Source organism: Monodelphis domestica, chromosome 3 (assembly GCF_027887165.1).
Source record: "Monodelphis domestica isolate mMonDom1 chromosome 3, mMonDom1.pri, whole genome shotgun sequence".
Taxonomy (NCBI): Eukaryota; Metazoa; Chordata; class Mammalia; order Didelphimorphia; family Didelphidae; genus Monodelphis; species Monodelphis domestica.
The window spans coordinates 159255764-159275208 of NC_077229.1; the positions used below are offsets into that span (position 1 = coordinate 159255764).

A 19445-nucleotide genomic window follows, 5' to 3' on the forward strand; every position below is an offset into this window, starting at 1 on the left:
ATTAATGAAAAAAAATGTCAAAGAAAGTGGGCCTAATGGTACCAGATTTCAAATTGTATTATTACAAAGCAGTAATCATCAAAATAATCTGGTACTGGCTAAGAAATAGAATGTTGGAGAAGGGAATATAGATTAGGTATAAAATACATAGTGGTAAATGGTCATAGTAATCTAGTACTTGACAAAAATTCATTATTTGACAAAATTGCTAGGAAAACTGAAAAGCAGCTTGGCAGAAAGTAGGTAAAGACCAACATCTCACATTATATACCAAGATAAATTAAAAATAGATATATGATTTAGACACAAAAGCTGATATCATAAGCAAATTATGGGAGCATGGAATATCTTAACTGTCAATTCTATGGATAATGAAAAATTTATGACAAAACTACAGATAGAGAACATTATGATACATAAAATGAATAACTTTGATTAAATTAAATTAAAAAAGGTTTATACAAGTGAAATCAATACTGCCATGATTAGAAGGAAAGCATAAAACTGAAGAATTTTTTTAACAGCAAGTATATCTTATAAAGGATTAATTTCCTGAATCTATAGAGAACTGAGTCAAATTTATAAGCATATAAGTAATTCCCAATGACCAAAGGATATAAATAGGCAATTTTCAGGAAAAAAATGAAAGCTATTTTTTATATTATGAAAAATGCTTTTAATTCACCATTTATTTGAGAATTATAAATTAAAACAACTCTGAGTTCCCACCTCACACCTATCCTAATATCAGAGAAAAGGAAAATCATAAATGTTAGAGATATGTAAAAATTGGGACATTAATGCACTATTGATAGAATTGTGAAGAATTGTGAACTGATCAAACATTTTGAAGAGCGATTTGAAACTATTTCTAAAGGGCTATAAAACCACATGCCCTTTTACCCAGAAATACCTCTACTAGTTCTATATTTAAAATAATTTTTTAAAAATGATCTATAAGTACAAAAGTATTTATAGTAGTACTTTTTATGGTATCAAAGAATTAGAAATTGACAGGAAGTCCATCAATTGGATAATTGCTGAAGAAGTTGTAGAGTATGATTGTGATAGAATAGTATTGTGTTATTAGAAATGTAAGGTGCTTTCAGAAAAACCTGGAAAGACTTCTGTAAACTGATGCAAAGTGGAATGGGCAGAACCAGGAAAGCATCGTACACAGTAACAGCAACATTATATAATGATCAAATGTGAATGACTTAGCTATTCTCAGTAATAGAATGATCCAAGACAATTACTAAGGAAGTAAAACGAAAAATGCTTTGAATCCCTAGAGAAAGAATTGATGGTGTCTGAATGCATATTCAGTTATACATTTTAGAACTTTATTTTTCTTTCTTGTTTAAATTTATGTTTTCTTTCACAACAAAACTAATAAGGAAAGCTATTTTGCAAGACTGCAAATGTAGTCTATTTTAATTGCTTTTCATCTCAGGGATAGAAAAGGAGAAGGAAGGAGTGTAATTTGGAACTCAAAATTTTAAAAATCAAATGAAAAAATTGGAAATGTAATTAAAAAATAAAATCTAAAAGAAAAAAAAGGATAAAGATTGATTCATTCAACTTTAGTCATAGAATAAGATAGTCTAGATAGTTAAAAAAGGAATATAATAATTGATAATATAACCATAGTACAAGAACTGTAAAATATCCTAGTGACTAAATGTGCTTATGAATTAAGTTTTATTAAAAAAAAACCTTCTAATATATCATGAACACAATTTTGGAAAGACTTCCTGAAAAAAAATGGTAGACTAGTTTCACATAGTACATGATTCACTTGGAATTAGGAAGAAGACCTTGATTCAAAACCTACATTGGATACCTATTGAGTGATCCTAGGAACGTCTCTTATTTCTGTAATATGAGTGTCCTAAATTATAATGGAAATAATAATTGCACCTATCTCATATGATTGTTGTTAAGGATAAAACCAGATCATGTTTTTTTTAATTTTTTTAAATTCCTAATACACCTTAAATAATTATATAAATGTGTTGTTATTATTGAAGGCAACCAATTTAAAGCTCCTAATATGTGGAAACTACTATACTAAGGAAGATAGATAATTTAGTTAATACGTGGTTCCTCTCTAGGAATTTAGACTAGTAGGGAGATAGACTATATCATAGCCAACTATTATATAAAATATATACTTACTTTTCTTTTTTTGCAAAAAGCTGTGATTTGACTTCTGGACAAAATAATTACATTACATTTTTAAAAACAAAATAAGTACATGAGAATTTTCAATCAAATTTTCAATTCAATCTCCCTTGATAATTGCTTCAAAAACAATGCAAACAATGGAAAGAAGACACAAATGAAGTATTACAACACATCCCCCTAAAGACAGCAATGAGGATTATGATATAATCTCTAGTTTAGCCAACTTCTTTCCTACTTGAGTTTCATCAGAACTATGGGAGTAAACAGGTTCTAGACCTCTTTATCTCTACCACTTGCAGTCCCATTTCAATAGAGATTATCCTCAGCTTCCTACAACAGTCTAGGGATGTGGGAGGGATAAAATATTAAGACTGGGATCCCAGGCTTCACTGTCCTAAAACAATTAATCCCAACCTTTGTGTTCTTTACCAAAATACTGGAGAGGACAAAAAAAGTTATCATTAGCCAGATTTACTTGTTGCCATACTTTTTGTTGATAGCTTAGTATGCTGATAGCTTTTGTTGATAGCTTAGTGTGGCTGATTGTGGTACTTCTTTATTCCACGCTCAGGGAACAAACTGCCAATATCTGCAGCAATTGGAGAACCTAGAAAAGTTCAAAAGAAATATGAAGGAAGGAAATCTTCCCCAGTCATCCTTAATTGAGAGACTGAAAATCTAAGCAAAAAGAAAACAGACACTCTTCAACACAAAGAAGAAATACAAGGATGGAATGAAGCATGCATTTATTAAGAGTCCATTATGTGTCCATAATTATGCTAAGTCATTTACAAGTATTATTTCATTCAATCCTCACAGTAACTCTGTCAGGTAGGTGCTATTATTATCTCCATTTTACAGCTGAAGAAACTTAGGCAAGCCAAGGTGAAGTATCCAAGGACAGATTCAAACTCAGATTTTCCTCTCTTCAGGATTGGCGCACTCTCCATTGAACCACTTAGTTGCCTATGGATTAAGAAAATCTCAAGATAAAATTCCAGGAGGAGAAAAAAATTACAAAAGTATTACAAATAGAACTCTGAACATTTTATGCATTCATGCAATATTCCTTTTAAATGAACCTCCCTATATCTTCAACTCCACAAGGTTTCTTCTATGATAGTGTTAAAATTTCTTTGTTGAATGTACATATCCTTGGACTGTTAGATTCCTGATATTTCTTATGAGGGGGTCATTCTATGGCATTGCTTATTACTTATTATGTGAGCCAGGGAATCCTGAATAATTTTGATGTATTTGGGGAGCTATTTTCCTATAAGAGTCTATGAAGTAGCATGTTCTATCAAATCAAATGTTTTTTATAAATCATAAACTGCAAATTACCAGAAAAGAATGTTATTTTCACTATATCTTTACATTAATTGTAAGATGGAAAAAGTTTTTATTCTTTACTATTTCCTATGAAAGCTTTATTGTTCTCTACTAATATTTTATTAGAGATGCCCTTGAATCACATATAGATAACAAATAAATATAGATGGGAGAGTTGTCATATATGTAAGAAGTTATTGATGTTGTCTTTTTATCATTTTTTTCCATTTTTACTAAGGATGATGATATATTTTATTGCAATTGGTATTTTCACCTCCTTTGCCATTGAGGTTTTTTTTTTTTTGCTATTGGAATTTGCTATTGGAAATATCACCATTGGAATCATCATCTCCTGTAGTTACTTTTTGCAGTGGTCTCTCAAATCCCATGCAATTGCATCACCTCCAGCATAGAGGTCTTCTATATTAACTTTGTCCAATCCAGTCTATTTTATTTTCTTTTGTGCCATCTTAAAGTTCTTGATAAATACCTTAGGGATTATAAAGTTTTTCCAAGGGTAATTGTTTCAGTCTCTTTGATGGATAAAAGTTAATTTTTATGAAATCTTTTCCATTTTTCTTTTGCTTGTAGCCTGCCTTCCACTTGCACCTTTGAATATCCTTGTGATGACATTGCTTAGTTGGATATCTTGTCAAACTTCCTTTAAATTTATTTTACTCTCTACTGCTTCTTTCTGCTTTATGATACAATGAAACTTGTAATCATCCATCACCTTTCTTCATAATATTTAATAGGTGAGTGTCCTTAACCTTGTGTTTGCCTTTGGCAGCAATCTTTTCACTTTCCAACTGCCAAATTTTGACTAAATAATGTTCTTTCTGTGTTCTCAATTTTTTAAGGTGGCAATGAACTTAATAATGGCTAAACTTCTAGATGAAAATATTATAATCTGTTTCAGTGTTACTTCTGTTGTCTATTTCCTTTTTTGTGTTAAATTTGTTTAAATAGTTTACAGGTAAGTCATTTTAATTGTAGGTCATACTTTCTTCTCATTTTTTTTTTCAGATTTGGATTTTAGTTCTGACTAGTTTATGAATACAACTGGTTGATTTACGAGATAATGCCCACATTAGTTACAAATATTTACCTGTTAAAATACAAAATAAAATAAAATGTTCAAAATATAGTGGCATGGGGCTTCCATATAACTTACAAGTCATTGAGTTCTCTAATTTATTTTTCCTCAACCATTCATATTACTACATATATATATATATATATATTATATATAATGTATATATTCCCATGCCTATCTTTCACCTTTGCATTGTAGTTACCAAATATTGGCATATGTGATGTTTTAATCTGGAGGGTCTTGGTTTTGTTTATTTAACTTTTACTTGGAGAGACTAGTGGGTTTATTTATAGGCATCAAGGAAACATCTAGAAAATGTGAAGGAAGGAAGTTAGCATTTATTAAGTACTTATTATATACCGGCTACTGTGCTAACATAAATATATCTCATCTGTTTCTCACAATAGCTCAGAGAGATAATTGCTATTATTATCCCTATTTTTATATAGAGAAAACTGAAATAAATAGAAGTTTAGTGATTTATCCAGTGTCTCACAACTTGCAAGTGTCTGAGATTGGTTTTGAGCTCAGATCTTCCTAGATATAAGCTTAGCACTTGTTCAGAGAATTTATATTAATTTTTCCCTTTTTATATTTAAGAGGAAAAAGAGCAATAATATTTTTCAGTAAGAGATCCCCTGCTGTGCAGGTTGTCAGTTAGTGACAGTTAGAAGGGTGTGGCCGAGGGGAGTTAGTCAGTTAAAGAGAGTTGCAAAGGGCTCTTTGTCTCTGGGTCTGCTTCCTGGAGGAGAGGTTGTGCTGCTGGCACTCTCTCTGTTTGGAGACAGAGAAATGAAATTAAGGCCTTAATAGCCTTATTGATTATTAATAACTTGGGTAGATAAGGTAGATAGTGGTTAATAATTAAGATAGTGAGAGTAGGAGAGTAAGTGAGGGCTTCGGCCTAGCAGAAGATACTGCCCTCTGAGGCAGACAGATTTAGGTTTTTTAGAAAAATTTAGTCAGGATTGGCATCTGGGGTATAGTTACAAGCTATTGTAAGATTACTTTCTTCCTTCCTATTTCCTACCCATTTTTCCCAATAATAAAGTAAGTTTTTTTTGTGTTTAATAAACTGCACACTGGCTTTTGTTCAAACTTCAACTCCCCCAAAATTTAAACCTTCACACACTCTAGTTACTATATCACCTAGCTGCCTCTGGGGAAAGTAAAAATTAGTGAGGGGGTAGGGATGATGATAGCAGGAGCAGTCTTTTAGGGAAGACAGGAGAGAATGAAATCACTTGTGAATATCTTGTATTATAGATCAATCCCAGGATTCACTAATTCTGGAAAATTAATTTCTTCAGGGGATTGGTAGATATTAGCCACCACATTATTTAGGTGATATATTTGGATTGAAAGAACATTAAAGGAGTGGTTACTGAATGATGGTATCAAAGGGAGAGTCTGGAAGTTGCAATAGTGAGAACAAAGTACTCTGACTCCCCCACCACCAATACTAAATCAAAGGAAATCAGTTCTGGAAAAAAAGGCCCCCAATGGCAGCCAATTCTCAGTGAGGGCCAGAAGATGAATGGAGTGAAAATGGAAAAGTCTTAAAATGAAAGCAAGTTTGTTAAGGAACTTGTTATGGCACAAGATTTCCATAGAGCATAATGAATGGGTGAGTAGATTTGGAATGGAATATTTGGGTATAGGAAGGAGGGAGATGGTAGTGAGGAATGGAGCAATAAGGGATAAGGAACTGAATTGTACATTGACGTCCCAATCACTGTTCCTAATCACTGGCACAGGGAGAATATGATAGAATGAAAGTATGCTAAACACTGATGAATGAATTCAGACAGAGTTTAATGGCTGAAGAGAGGTACATTGGTGATTAGACTCCTCCTTCAAAAATTAACTTGATTGCACTGTGAAGATGTTGAGTCCTGAGAAACTGAGAAGGCCAGGCTCAGAGGTTTGGCTTGAGGGGATCCAGATGAGCAGGATTTGGCAGCCTGGGATATATCTGATCTGACAAGTCTTCTGTAGAACTCAAAAGAATTCTAGGGTAGGGAGAAAAATCACAGGATAGTTCAAATCCCATATTTAACCATTATTATATAGTGGATTCAGAACTTCTTGGTAAGTGGGAGGAGTAAATAGATGAATATGTTGTCTATTGTGTTTCAAATGTTTACTTGAATGTAAAATATAAAATCTTTTGGTACTTACCTAGAAATTTACTGAAAGCTCTTTTGGAGAAAAAGTATCACAGAAATGATTTTATTATTTTTCATTATAAAGTTCTATTTCAAAGAAAATAGACTCCCAATAAACTATGCCCTTTACTAGGAACAGATTCCTAGAATGAATATCATCAGCTTAGTCACTTGAAATTTTAGTCATTGTTCCTTAGTGTGGAGCTGTCCTTTAAATTAATACTTATTTTTATTTCAGTTTGATAGTTGGGAAGATTGTTGCTTCCAGAAGTACAGTCAAATAGTGAACTAGAAACATTCTAAGAATTTGGGGGCAATTTAAGCAATAGAAAATGGAGATTAATAAGTTACAGAAAAAAAACAAACATATATGAAGAGAGTGTAAAAGAGTGCTGATGAGACTTAAGATAGTTCCTAAATCTAATCAAAGAGATTCTATACATGCATACATGTACATAAATATGCACACATTCATAAATAAAAAATGGCATAGTGGATATAAACCTGGCCCTGGAGTTAAAAAGACATGAGTTCAAACCATGCCTATGAATATAACGACACGAGGGAATGGATAAATCACTTAACCCCTCAGCAATCTAGGAAACTCAGTGTTTAAGTTACAGATGAGTAACTGATCTCCCCATATGTAGCTCATAGTTGTTTACATCATATATTCTCCATTAGATTATAAGTTCCTTCAGGGTAAAACCATTTCTTTTTCTTTTTTTGTGTAATCAATTTTTAGAATAGTGCCTGGAACATATTGAATGCTTAGTAAAAGCTTAGAGATTTAACTTATTATTTCTTCTTTTACCTTAGCATTTAGTAAATGTTTTCTTTTTAAGAGTTATGGAATAATAATGACAATGTTGTCTAAAAGGGAAGCTCACCTGTTGGGACTTAGGAGGTATAGTGGTGAGTAACAGAGTTATATACCTCCACACCAGGGTTGTCTCTAGTACTATGAAAGGGAGAGTAGTAGCAATATGGCATAAGACTCATTTATTTTCTGACTCTCTGTACCAAGATCTCCAGATCTACCAGAACAAGCACAAATTATAGTGTTACTCCAATGTGAGGATAGTGGTTCATGCCAAGTGAAATAGAAAATATTAATCTGTGGAAACTATTACTTGTTGCAGTGACTGAATGCTCTGGCTTATAACTAGAGAGAGCTGCTACTAAGTATGAGGATACACCTGATGGTACCTAGTTACAATGAAGGTAAAGGTATTACAGAGATAGGGAGAGACACTGAGAGATACCGTTACTGTTACTGCAAAACCTCTCTCTCTTCATGTCTCTACCACACAAGCCTGGGATGTGTGTATATAACTTTAGAACCTTAGTACTACAAAGGAGCTTAGAAATCACCTAGTCTAACCCCTGATTTTTACAGGGATAGCCTCAACTAAGAGAACAACAGGGACTGGGCATCTCACAGCCAATCAGAGAGCAAGTGCTTACCTGGATGTATGCATCAGATATAATTCTATCTGACTATGACATGTTTACTCCTATTGATCTTTTGGCAATGATTACACAGGTGAGAAAATAGAGCTACAAGAAGGTCAAATAACTGGTCTAATGTCTTGAACTTAGTGAATAACAAAGGTAGGACTACAATCTGCTATTTTCTCCTTTATCAAAATACATATTTTAGTTAATTTTCATATATCTCTATGAATGTATACAAAATTTTGCCATATATCATGACTTCATTTCTTATTCCTAATAAAATTTGAATCCCGAACAATTATTTTGTCATACTAGCTAATAGCATTTTAAAAAAACATTTTCTATTTAAATCTCTCATTTATATCTACAAGGCTTTTTCAGCAGTTTTGTATTACTTGGCTATATTCCTTACAATTAAGACCTTGGAAATAAAATAAAAGGTATCCCAACTAAACAGATGGTCTGTTTATATCCTTCCTTTGAAATAAAATCAAACAGAACAAAACAAAGGAAAAAACTAAAATAATTGTAATGAATCTAAACCAAAAGGGTCTAGGCCTACCTTGGCAAGAATTATCCTTATTTTTTAAACCTTCCTTTAAGGCCCATTTAAGTTCAAAATGAAAGCTTGATTTAATCAAACTAATAAGTATATAGCCAGAAACATACATTTTGTACTTTTTTTCTAAGCTAGATAACAGGCTATTGAAAGCTAGTCAGGTTTAAAGTTCTTCAGGGAAGAATTAAAGCCAGAAAAGGAAAGATCTTCATAAAGGTCTTTACTTATGTAAGAATTCCATGAAACAGAGAAAAAGCTGAGAAAGGACTCAACTTCTTTTATTTTTCTCTCTCATTCTGGTCCAATTTATTATTTATTTTCTCTGACTATGCATATTTGTTACAAGTGACTTTTTTCCTTCCCATTCTCCCTACCCTCAGTGAGGGAAAGAAGGGAGACAATGTCTAAGACTACAACCAAGAATTATATACCCAGAAAAACTGATCATAATCCTCCATGTAGGGAGAAATACATTTAATGAAATAGAAGACTTCCAGACTTTCCTAACCAAAATGCCAGAGCTGAAAAGAAAATTTAATAAAGAAATTTGACACTGAAGTAAAGGATAAAAAGGTGAAGGGAAAACTTTTGGGTTTCAATAAGGTTGAATTGAGTATATATTCATATTCAGGAAATTGATAACTGAGATACTTAACATATCTATGATACTTGATATACTAAAAGTATTCAAGATACTTAAGAATTTTATCATTACTGGGGCAATGGAAAGGAATATACATAGAATGAAGGAAAGGAATAAGATAAATAGGATGAACTGATAACCAAATAATGACAATAATAATAACAATAAATCAAGGGACAGTAAATAGGAACACATGGGCAGAAGAGAAAAGGAGAGGAAGATTGGGTAAACCTATCTCTTATGAAAACATGCATGAGTTAATATAATGGAGGAGAAGATGAGGGGGTGGTGGATAGTGTTTGATCCATACCTTCATAAGAGTTGGCTCAAAGTGGAAATAACACCCACACTCAGTCAACTACCTTACACTATTGGGAAGGAGAGCCAGGGGGATTAAGAGAGAGGGGGGATATGGACAAAAAGTTGGGAAAATTGTGGGAGACACTGATTGGAAGCAAAACATCTATGAACAGGGAAAGACTGAAAGGAGAGAAAAAGAAGAGTAAATGGGATGAGTAAAGAAGAATAAAATAAAATGGAGGGAAACATAATAATTATAACTGTGAATGTGAATGTGATGAACTTATCCATAAAATGGAAAAGGAGAGCAGAGCAAATTAAAAAACAAAATTACACAGTATGCTGTCTAAAAAAAATACATTTAAAGCAGGGAGATGCAAACAGCATAAAAATAAGAGGCTGGATCAGAATCAACTATACCTCAGTTAAAATTTTAAACATGGGTAAAAATCATAATCTCAAATAAAGCAAAAGTAAAAATGTATCTAATCAAAAGAGAAAAAGAAGAAAATTACATCTTTATAACATCAAAGATAATAAAATATATAATGAAACAATATTGATGCTAAATATATATGCACCAAATGGCATAGTTTCCAAATTCACATGGAAATATATGATTATTGTATATTGTATTATTATATTAAGTCTGTCTACCAATGAGTAATTAATGTATTTCCAAGCTTAACATCTAAATTAAAGAGTAATAAACAGCAATAATAAATAGCTAGGTGATATGCTTCATCCTATGGGCTACTTTGCCCCAGAAGAGCTTCTCTCCAAAATGGCATTACTGTATTTCCTCCTTTCTACATGTTTTCCTCTCTGGCAATGTTGTATCTGAGTACACACCAATAGAAGTTGCCTTGAGATCTTAATTCATTTCATCAGCCTCATGTGCAAAAGTAACTAGTAAAAGCTGTGGCCCTAGCATGGTTCGTTGTTTCTTGGTTGAAAAGGATGAACTATGTGTATTATTGAACTAAGTCAAGCTGAACATATGAATGACAGTGTCCTGAGTCTTGCTGAAAATCCTGAGTCTTGCTGAAAATGTTTCAGCTCCAGAAAACAAAAGAGATACTATTGATACTATCAAAGTCAGTAAATTAGCAAGCATTTACTAATCATTTTCTATGCAAGGCACTATATTAGGTGCTAGAGATATAAATATGAAAGAAAAGAAAAATAGTACCTGCCCTCAAGGAATTTATATTCCCATGGGGCAATGGAAAATGGACTGAGAAAAATCATGCAGCCACTATAACTTGTGTACAGATTTTGTTGATTTTTGGAGAAACACAGCAATGAAAAGAATTGTGGGTATATATGTACTGGATACATGCATCCCTTTCCATGTTCTTTGACCATCACCTCAAACGTGTCTATAGTATCAGAAAACATAAGTATAAATGGGGTGTGGGTCTTAGTATATGTACTAAGGGATACAGGGCATATATTCTCCATCATTTGATCTAGACATTTCAAAGCTACAATTCTGGGAATAAATACAAGCCCAAAATGTAGCAGAATCATAGACATAAAGAATTATAGCACTACAAGGAAACTCAGAATTCCTCACTTCTAGGTCTCCTATAATGGAATAGAGGATGAAGGCAGCAGGAATTGAATTGTGTGTTTCATGCACTATTTTCTCCAATGTATATGTACTTTTACTTTCTTCCATATTTGCCGAAATTATTTCTTTCTCATACATTATGATGATTTTAAATTAAATTTGTAAAGTCCCACTCATTTGCTGTTTCTAGTACATTGTAAACATACAATTGTGGGCCATGCTGAATTTCTGTCAATAAATAGAAGCTATTCAAAAGGTGATGTTACATAGGAGCAGCTGTAGATCCTGCTGGTAAATTGGAATTTGATACAAAAATAAAGATTGTAATTAACTTTGGAAGAAAAACGCTATGAAAACTCTTTAGCAAATCAGTTGTGTGAAAGGCATGCTTTCTGTGCCAACATTACAGAAAGAAGGCATTTGGTTTGTATTTGATGAGTATAATTTTTTCAAGTACGAGAAACCTTTGAAAAATGTTATTTGTAAATCATGTTGTTAAGAAAGCATGCTTAGCTAAAGAAAGATGGGTGTTAAAAACTTTCCATTTGAAAGGTGCAAATGAAATGCAAAGCATGTAACTTAATTTCCTGTACCCAAGAATGGTAAATATTTAATAGGATTATAATTTCTATTATATAATGACTTTATATATACATATATATGATATATCATGACAATATGGTACATTTATATCTAAATCACATCATGTCTCTGATATATAGCACTATGTCTACTATATCTATATCATTTCTCATATGTGTGTTCATGTATTCATGTATATGTGTGTTGATATATCTATATAGCAAATAGACATATATGACAGGAAATATATACCAGGATATAAGCACATATATGTGAATGTATGTATATATAATATGTGGTATCTATTATGAATAGGAATTCATATCTATATAGATAAATAATCTTCTAGAGTATTAGACTTTGAGTCAAGAAAATCCAAATCTTGCCTTTGACACCCATTAACTCTGAGTCTGTGGGCAAGTCGCTTCCAGTCTTGGTTTCCATGAATATCATGAATATCCCAATCTTTGTTACCTTGGTCATGGAGACAAAAAGTCCCTTGACTTTATAGCCTATAGTTTCCCTACACAGAGTATATGCTAAAAATACTCATTAAATAAATGAATCCAAAGCAATGAATTAGCAGAAAAACCACAACTATTTAGAAAGAATTCACCTTTCAGTTTATCACTTTCAAATTTTTGTCACTATCAAATGATTTTTGTATACATATATAATATTTAAAAATTCATTTCTATTTGCCTCCTTAAAATTTGTTAGCTTCTTTCCTCCCCATGTAATTCAAAAAGTATTGAGGTTATGAAGTCAGTAGGGGTTCAGTGATCAATTAAGGAGGACTTTATAATATGAATATGACTTCATTGATTGTTATGAGAAAAGCCTAAATTTGAACTCAGAAGAATTCTGGCTCTAGGGGCAGCTGGGTATCTCAGTGGATTGAGAGCCAGGCCTAGAGATGGGAGGTCCTAGGTTCAAATCTGGCCTCAGACACTTCCCAGCTGTGTGATCCTGGGCAAGTCACTTAACCCCCATTGCCTAACCCTTACCACTCTTCTGCCTTGGAGCCAATACACAGTATTGACTCCAAGATGGAAGGTAAGGGTTTAAAAAAAATAAAATTAAATTAAAAAAAAGAATTCTGGCTCTGATACTAACAAATCATATGACCATATTGGTAAAAGCCATGTTGTTCATCTATAAAATGGGGATGATGTTACATATGTGACACTGACTATTTTGCCTGTCAGCATGGAATATGGAGAGGTAATTAGCCATTTACTGTTGCAACAATTAGCTCCAATTTCTAATTTAGGGGCAAGGTAGGCTCTTTCTCAGTTCCATATGGTATGCTCCTCTATTGTTTTATGGAACATATATCAAACAAAAAGTTACAAGTATAGCCATAATGATTTAGAGATACGTGTTAGGAAAATTCCTGACATTTTAGTCTAGCACTTTGCTCCAATTTAATTTCAAGTTTATCATGGTTAATCCTTGGCCTCTTTATGCTTGTAGCAAAATTCAATTAAAAGAAGAAATGTAGATAGAATAAGCAAGCAGAATATGTTATAGTGGCTGTTACTGGTTGTTAAGATTACAATTCTCTGGAAACTATATGCTAATTTATATTTATTAAATAGTGATAAGCTGGACAGAGAAAGAAAATAATCACATGGCTGATCACCAAGCTTGCTGTTCACTGCATGTCCCTGTTCACTCCCACTGCTTGGCTAGAAGAGAGTACTTTCTGGCTCATCATGAAAGAAAGAGAAAACACTGCTTCCTTAATTCCTAAGTTAGACCCTGGGATGTCACTTTTTCTAGATCTCCCTGGCTGTACAGATGATCTCACTCTGGGTCAGAGGACAGGCTTCTGAACCCCTGGAGTCATGTGGAACAAAGTCAAGCATCTTCTTTAATGGCAGGAAGCTTAAAAAGGTCTTCCTTATCCAGATTAGCCTCAGTCTTTGCTCTTAACCCAATCAAAGGGTAGAATCCGAATGGAAATTCAATTCACTAGAGAAACACTCTAAGACTGATCATAAAATACCAAGAAAAAGGGTGCAAACTAGTGTTCAATTCTCATATGGGATGGAAAGGTTGAGGAAAGTGTCAAACTTTGATTTATTCAGTCATTTCATTGATTATTTTTTTTGCTTGTTTGTTCATTTATTCCTTCATGTGCTTGCTTTATTTAAAGGTTCATTACATTTCCTCAGCCCTTGAAGTATAAAGCATAACTAGTAGCTTCATTCCTAGCCTTCTCTCCAAGAAAATTGCAACAGGCCTGTGGTTCTCTTAGATCTCTCCCTTCTCTGACATATCTTGACCTTCATTTTATTTTTTCTTTTTATTTTTTACTCTCAGTTTCTATTTGTTATTTTTTTGTTCCTGATACCCATTCTGCTTCAAGCTGATTAACTTCTGGATGGAGATATGGAAGCTGTTCTCTATTGCCACTGCTGCTAAACTTTGAAAGTACTCAGGATGTCTCAATGATTGTGAATTTGTGTCACTATTCTTCCTAATTCCTTCCTGACTCATTCAAACTCAATTCTTCAATGTGGTTCAAAAATCCAAATAGTGGAAATTCATTCCCAGGGCTGAGAGAGACACTCCTGACCCGCTGAACTACGAGTCCCAGAATGTCAGTACATTCTTAAAAATCTATTACTTACACAAATTCATCAAGTTTCCACCTAAGCTTCTTTTACTGGGACAGGAGAATATCACCAGTATTTTCACTCCAGATTTTTGCTCCCTCAACTGAACTGTTCCAAACTCAGAAACAACTTGTCCTTAAGTCAAAATACTGCTGACTGAAATTGTGTTAATTTTTTACTTTATGATTCCCAATCCTGGTATGGTCCATCTGGTTTTACCATCCACATACCAGTGGTTCTGAACCCGTGTAGATCATCATCTAAACCATTTCCCTCTCCCATACACTAATTGCTTCTCCTCAATATTCCCCTTGCAAATTCTCAACCAAATTTTAACCATCCCTTCCACTTTGCCCTCTGGAAAGCCTTCTGCATACAAACTAAACTTGCTTTCATCTTAAATCTTTTACTTTCCCACTTCTTCCATCTTCTGACTCTTGCAGAGACCCGACTCCCTCTTGATGAGACTGCCTTCCTGGTTACCCTTTGCAGCATGTTGGCTACACTTTATTTTTATTGTTTTGGAATGCTCCTGACTTCACATCACTCTCTTAGGTTCTTCCCCTTATTGCCCAGACTCCTTTGAGATTCATGTAGTTCACCCCACCATCGGATTAAAATCCTAACAACTGTTGTTTATAAACCTCCAAGACACTCTCCTTCCTTTTTTGAAGAATTAAGTATTTGACTCAACTCTTTCTTTCCCCCTTAGATCTTGCTCTCATATTAGGAGATTTAAATATGCATATTGATATTTTCTTAATCTCTTTAACATCCCAGCTTGAAAAATGTATATTGGTATGAATCTCCATTATTCAACAAGAACTGATTATTTCATTCTTTTCTTAATGTTCTATCTTCTCCCACCCAAGGTAATGAGTTGTAGCAATATGAACAAGAAATGATGCCAGAAAAGAACAAATTCCTTTGTAAAATCAAGAAATAATCAAAATATTAGGAGAAGAATTAGGTTGGCTATGTTGTCAGAAAAATTAAGGATGCCTGATTAAATGAGTTAAATCACTAAAAGAGAATTTGCACAAATATCATTTATATTTTGAATGTTATCATTAAAGTCACTATTATTCTGACTAAAGACTGGAACTTCAGGAAGACAGATTTCTGCTCATCACGATGAACATTTCTGACTTATAGTTGTAGAAAAATGTAAATGGTCACATTGGGGGAGAGTGACTTTGTCATTGGTGGTTTGTCTAGATTTTACAGATTAAATTTATGATTAACTTCAAAACAACAATCATTTAGTCATTTCTTACCATGTGCACAGTATTTTAAGCTATATCCGATCTCTAGTAGCTGGAATATAGCATTCACACTAGTAGTATCTAATATATAAGGATGAACTATAATAGATAATTTTTGAGGTTCCATTCAATACTAGGATTCTATAATTTCTCTATGTTGTCAAGTTGAAATAAAGAAGATTACCAATGTAACAAAAATAATCACCTTTAATCAAGGCAAGGGAATTGTAATCTAAGACATGATACAGTACCATAGTACAGGAGGGCAGGGAGGGATCAGAAGAGGCAGGGTTTAAATACACTTCAGCCAGGAGTAATGCTTGGAAGGGGCATCAAGGGGAATTAGTTTAGTCATCTTGCAAAACCTGGGGAGTGATTGACATCTGGTCAGAATAAAGGGTTCCTGATGAAGGCAACATCCTTAGTGAGGCAAGGCAGCTCCTTCTGATGATTGCATTCAATAAGTTAGAGAATTGTTGGAGGAATTCTAAAATGATCTAACCATTTTGGAGAGCAATCTACAATTATGCTCAAAGAATTATAAAACTTGTAAATTATAAAACCGTTTGACCTAGTCATTGAATTATGCCTTCTTGAATGAGGGGAGATGGTGGTAAAGAGTTAATTGGATATTTTAAATAAATAAAATAAAAATTTAAAAATAATATGCAAGAGACAGACTCATATATATCTATGCCTGACATATAGTTGAAAGTGCTTCCAAGTTCCCTTTAAATCTTTTAAAATATACGTTAAATTTCCCAGTTCTTTTAGCTACTCTTTGTATGAAAAGGTTCCTAATTCTTTCATCATTTTGGTTGTCATCCTTTGGACATTCTTTAACTATGCCACAGGAAATTTAGATGTTAGTGATTGATCAAAATCCCAAACAATGTTTTTGGCAGTGAAACCTGAAAATAAATATTCACTATGGAAGGAATTTATGGTCAAACATTAATCAACAAAGTAACATTCTGTCTTCTCATTTTCCTCCTACCTTTATAAACTACCCATTCCCTGTATTTTTCATTGACTCTTCACCTAGTTTCCAGCAACTTTTTTCTTTATTAATCATGCTGTCATAAGATGACAGAATGGGGTAAAAGTAATGCGGTAACAATAACATCATAAAGTACATTTTGTTTATATGTTTAGAGTTTATCTCCACTAAAATACCACTCTATTGCCTCATCATGGTGTGGAGATGACCTTGAGTTCTCTAAGGCTATGCCAGAGGGATGCAAGTTCTTGCAGATGCTATGGAGCAGGGAAGGCTCAGAGAATGGATTCTGTGACCAGTGTATTGATTATCTGAGGACCACCTTATACAGGTTTAGAGAGAACTATCAAGAAACACTTGGCTCCTGGGCAATAATATTTATGAATAACAACTCATGAGTACTATATATTAAAACATAAGGAAGTTGCCATCTGATTAGGGAGGGGAATTATCAATGAAATTGTGGATCAATGAAGCTTACAACTGTTATTTTATCATTATTAATACTACTATTACTACTTGCTGCTTTTATTACTACAATGATTATTACTACTACAACAACTAATGCAATATCGATAGGTTTTCTTTATGATTACTCAATGAAGTAGGTAATATAGTCCCTCAGAAGGCCTAGGTTGTTCTATGAATTCTTTCAAATGGCACCTCCTTTTCTCTGTTCAGAAGTTCTGAGCAGTTTAATTGAATTATTTTTTACATTATGGTATTCCGATTTTTGACTTGTATTCTTCTGAGTCCTAAAATCTTTAGGTTGTCTCTATGCATCCTGTTTTTTATATTAATGTTTGGATTGTGCAGAGCACTTTTTAAAAAATGTTATTTTTTGTTTCTCTTCTTCCATATTGACCTTTGCTTCTTTGTATTTGCATTCCCAAAAAGTTGTCCTTTCTTTTTTGATTCTTTAATGAGACTTGCCACCATATATTCAAAGTTTTTTATTCTGCCAACTTTTTATTGTGTTATAAATTATGCTGTCATAATTTTCATTTCTGTTTTAAAACACTCAAGAAGAGTGCATTATATATAGTTCCATTTCCTCCTAAAATTCCACAGGGTCCTCTGCATCACTTCATATTGAATCAATTTTCTTTGTTTTCAAGGATTTATTTGGAGATTCCTGAAGTTGTTTACTACATCTGGGGACTATATTTCCTTCTCTTAATCCCTGTTGCTTTATCTACTTATGCTCAAGAGTTTTCCTCATTCTGAGATCTTTGGTACTTTAAGTCTCCCTCCATTGCCTCTTATTTTCCCTTACTGCTCACCTTCTGACTACCTACCCTATGATAATGGTTTCCTTGGGAGCTAGACATCAAAGTGTCTCAGTATGCTTCTAGACCAGGGAAATTCACAGTTTACCAGCTTTAGTTCTATACCCTAAGTACTTTAGTGGGGACAGACATGGTTCTAGCTAGAAGCTCCATTTGTTTCCTTTAGCACAGTAGCATACTACACAGCTTTCCAAACTTGTGTCCTGCCTTGTTTTCTCTGTTCTTCAGTTCTGTGTCCCATAACTACAGGCTGCTATGATACTAATGCTATTATTGCAGCCAGAGCAAATTTCTTCCCTTTGAAGTTTAGATCTCCAAAGCACTGAGGGGCAAGATTGCGAGTCAGAATATAAAGCCCATCTCTATGACAACCCCTACGTATCCTGTTCCCTTTGTTTCTGCAGTTTCCCCTGGTGATCTTTTATAACACAAAACACTGCCATGGTGCTGGCTCTCACAATTTCAGCAAATTTCTACTGTTTAGAATTTGGATTACCATGGCAGTATAAAGTGGTGGGGATGGCCAGGATGTGAGATTGCAAGCCTGTGGATCAGATCAGCAAGTTCAGTCTTGTTATTAGAAATAGGGTGGATGGTGGGGGAGTGGGGAGGCGTTGAGTAAACAGGAGCTATGTATTAGTTAGTTCATGGTGATTTTTACCTTTCATTGGATTCTTGATTTTCTAGACCCTGGAGATAGCTGAAATTGCCTCATCTTTTGTGAATAATTTTTGTTTTGGAGAGGATTTAACAGTTTCAAGCATCAGAGAAAATGTCTAGTCCTCCATTTTGTTGGCCATGTGACTTGGAAGTCACTTTCTGGCTTCTTGTCAGTATTTCTTTTGATAAACCAAATTTTCCATAGAAACAGTGTTACAATAAGGTAGGTAGTATTGGTATAAGAATATAAATTATTACAATTAACTTTACCTGAGTTTTATCTTGGGACTTGACAAACTTGATCTTGTATCCAAACAACATGAATGATGAAACCAAAACCCATGGAAATTAAATGATTTGTCTAAGGCCTATATAGTATGGTTAGGATTTGAATGTAGGGTTCTAGATTCCAAGTCCATTGTTGTTCTCCCTATCACCCCAAACAGATACTATACCAACAGCAAGTGAGTTTTTGTGGTTCTTGCCACTTTTCAAATCCAGAAATTTTTATTTTTTGCCTTTACATATGATACATAAGATTATTTCAAACCCTAAATCACTTTCTGATCCTATGATGACTCGATCCTTTATAAATTTTCATTACATAATCTCAACTATGCCAAAATAGCAGGTCTTTTATACATTATTGCTCAATTAATTATCCCATTCACAAGAATGGCTTTTCCAAACCTTTTCAATCTTACTT

At 33.5% G+C, this 19445-nt stretch overlaps 1 long non-coding RNA gene across 1 annotated transcript; it reads right to left on the minus strand.

The window, feature by feature from the left end:
- Window positions 1-2642: 2642 nt before the first annotated feature.
- On the minus strand, window positions 2643-19145 carry LOC103096712 (uncharacterized). The gene is made up of 2 exons (XR_465316.2): window positions 19010-19145; window positions 2643-2794 (listed from the first exon to the last, which is right to left on the minus strand). It is a non-coding gene; the product is annotated as an uncharacterized LOC103096712 (long non-coding RNA).
- Window positions 19146-19445: the final 300 nt, after the last annotated feature.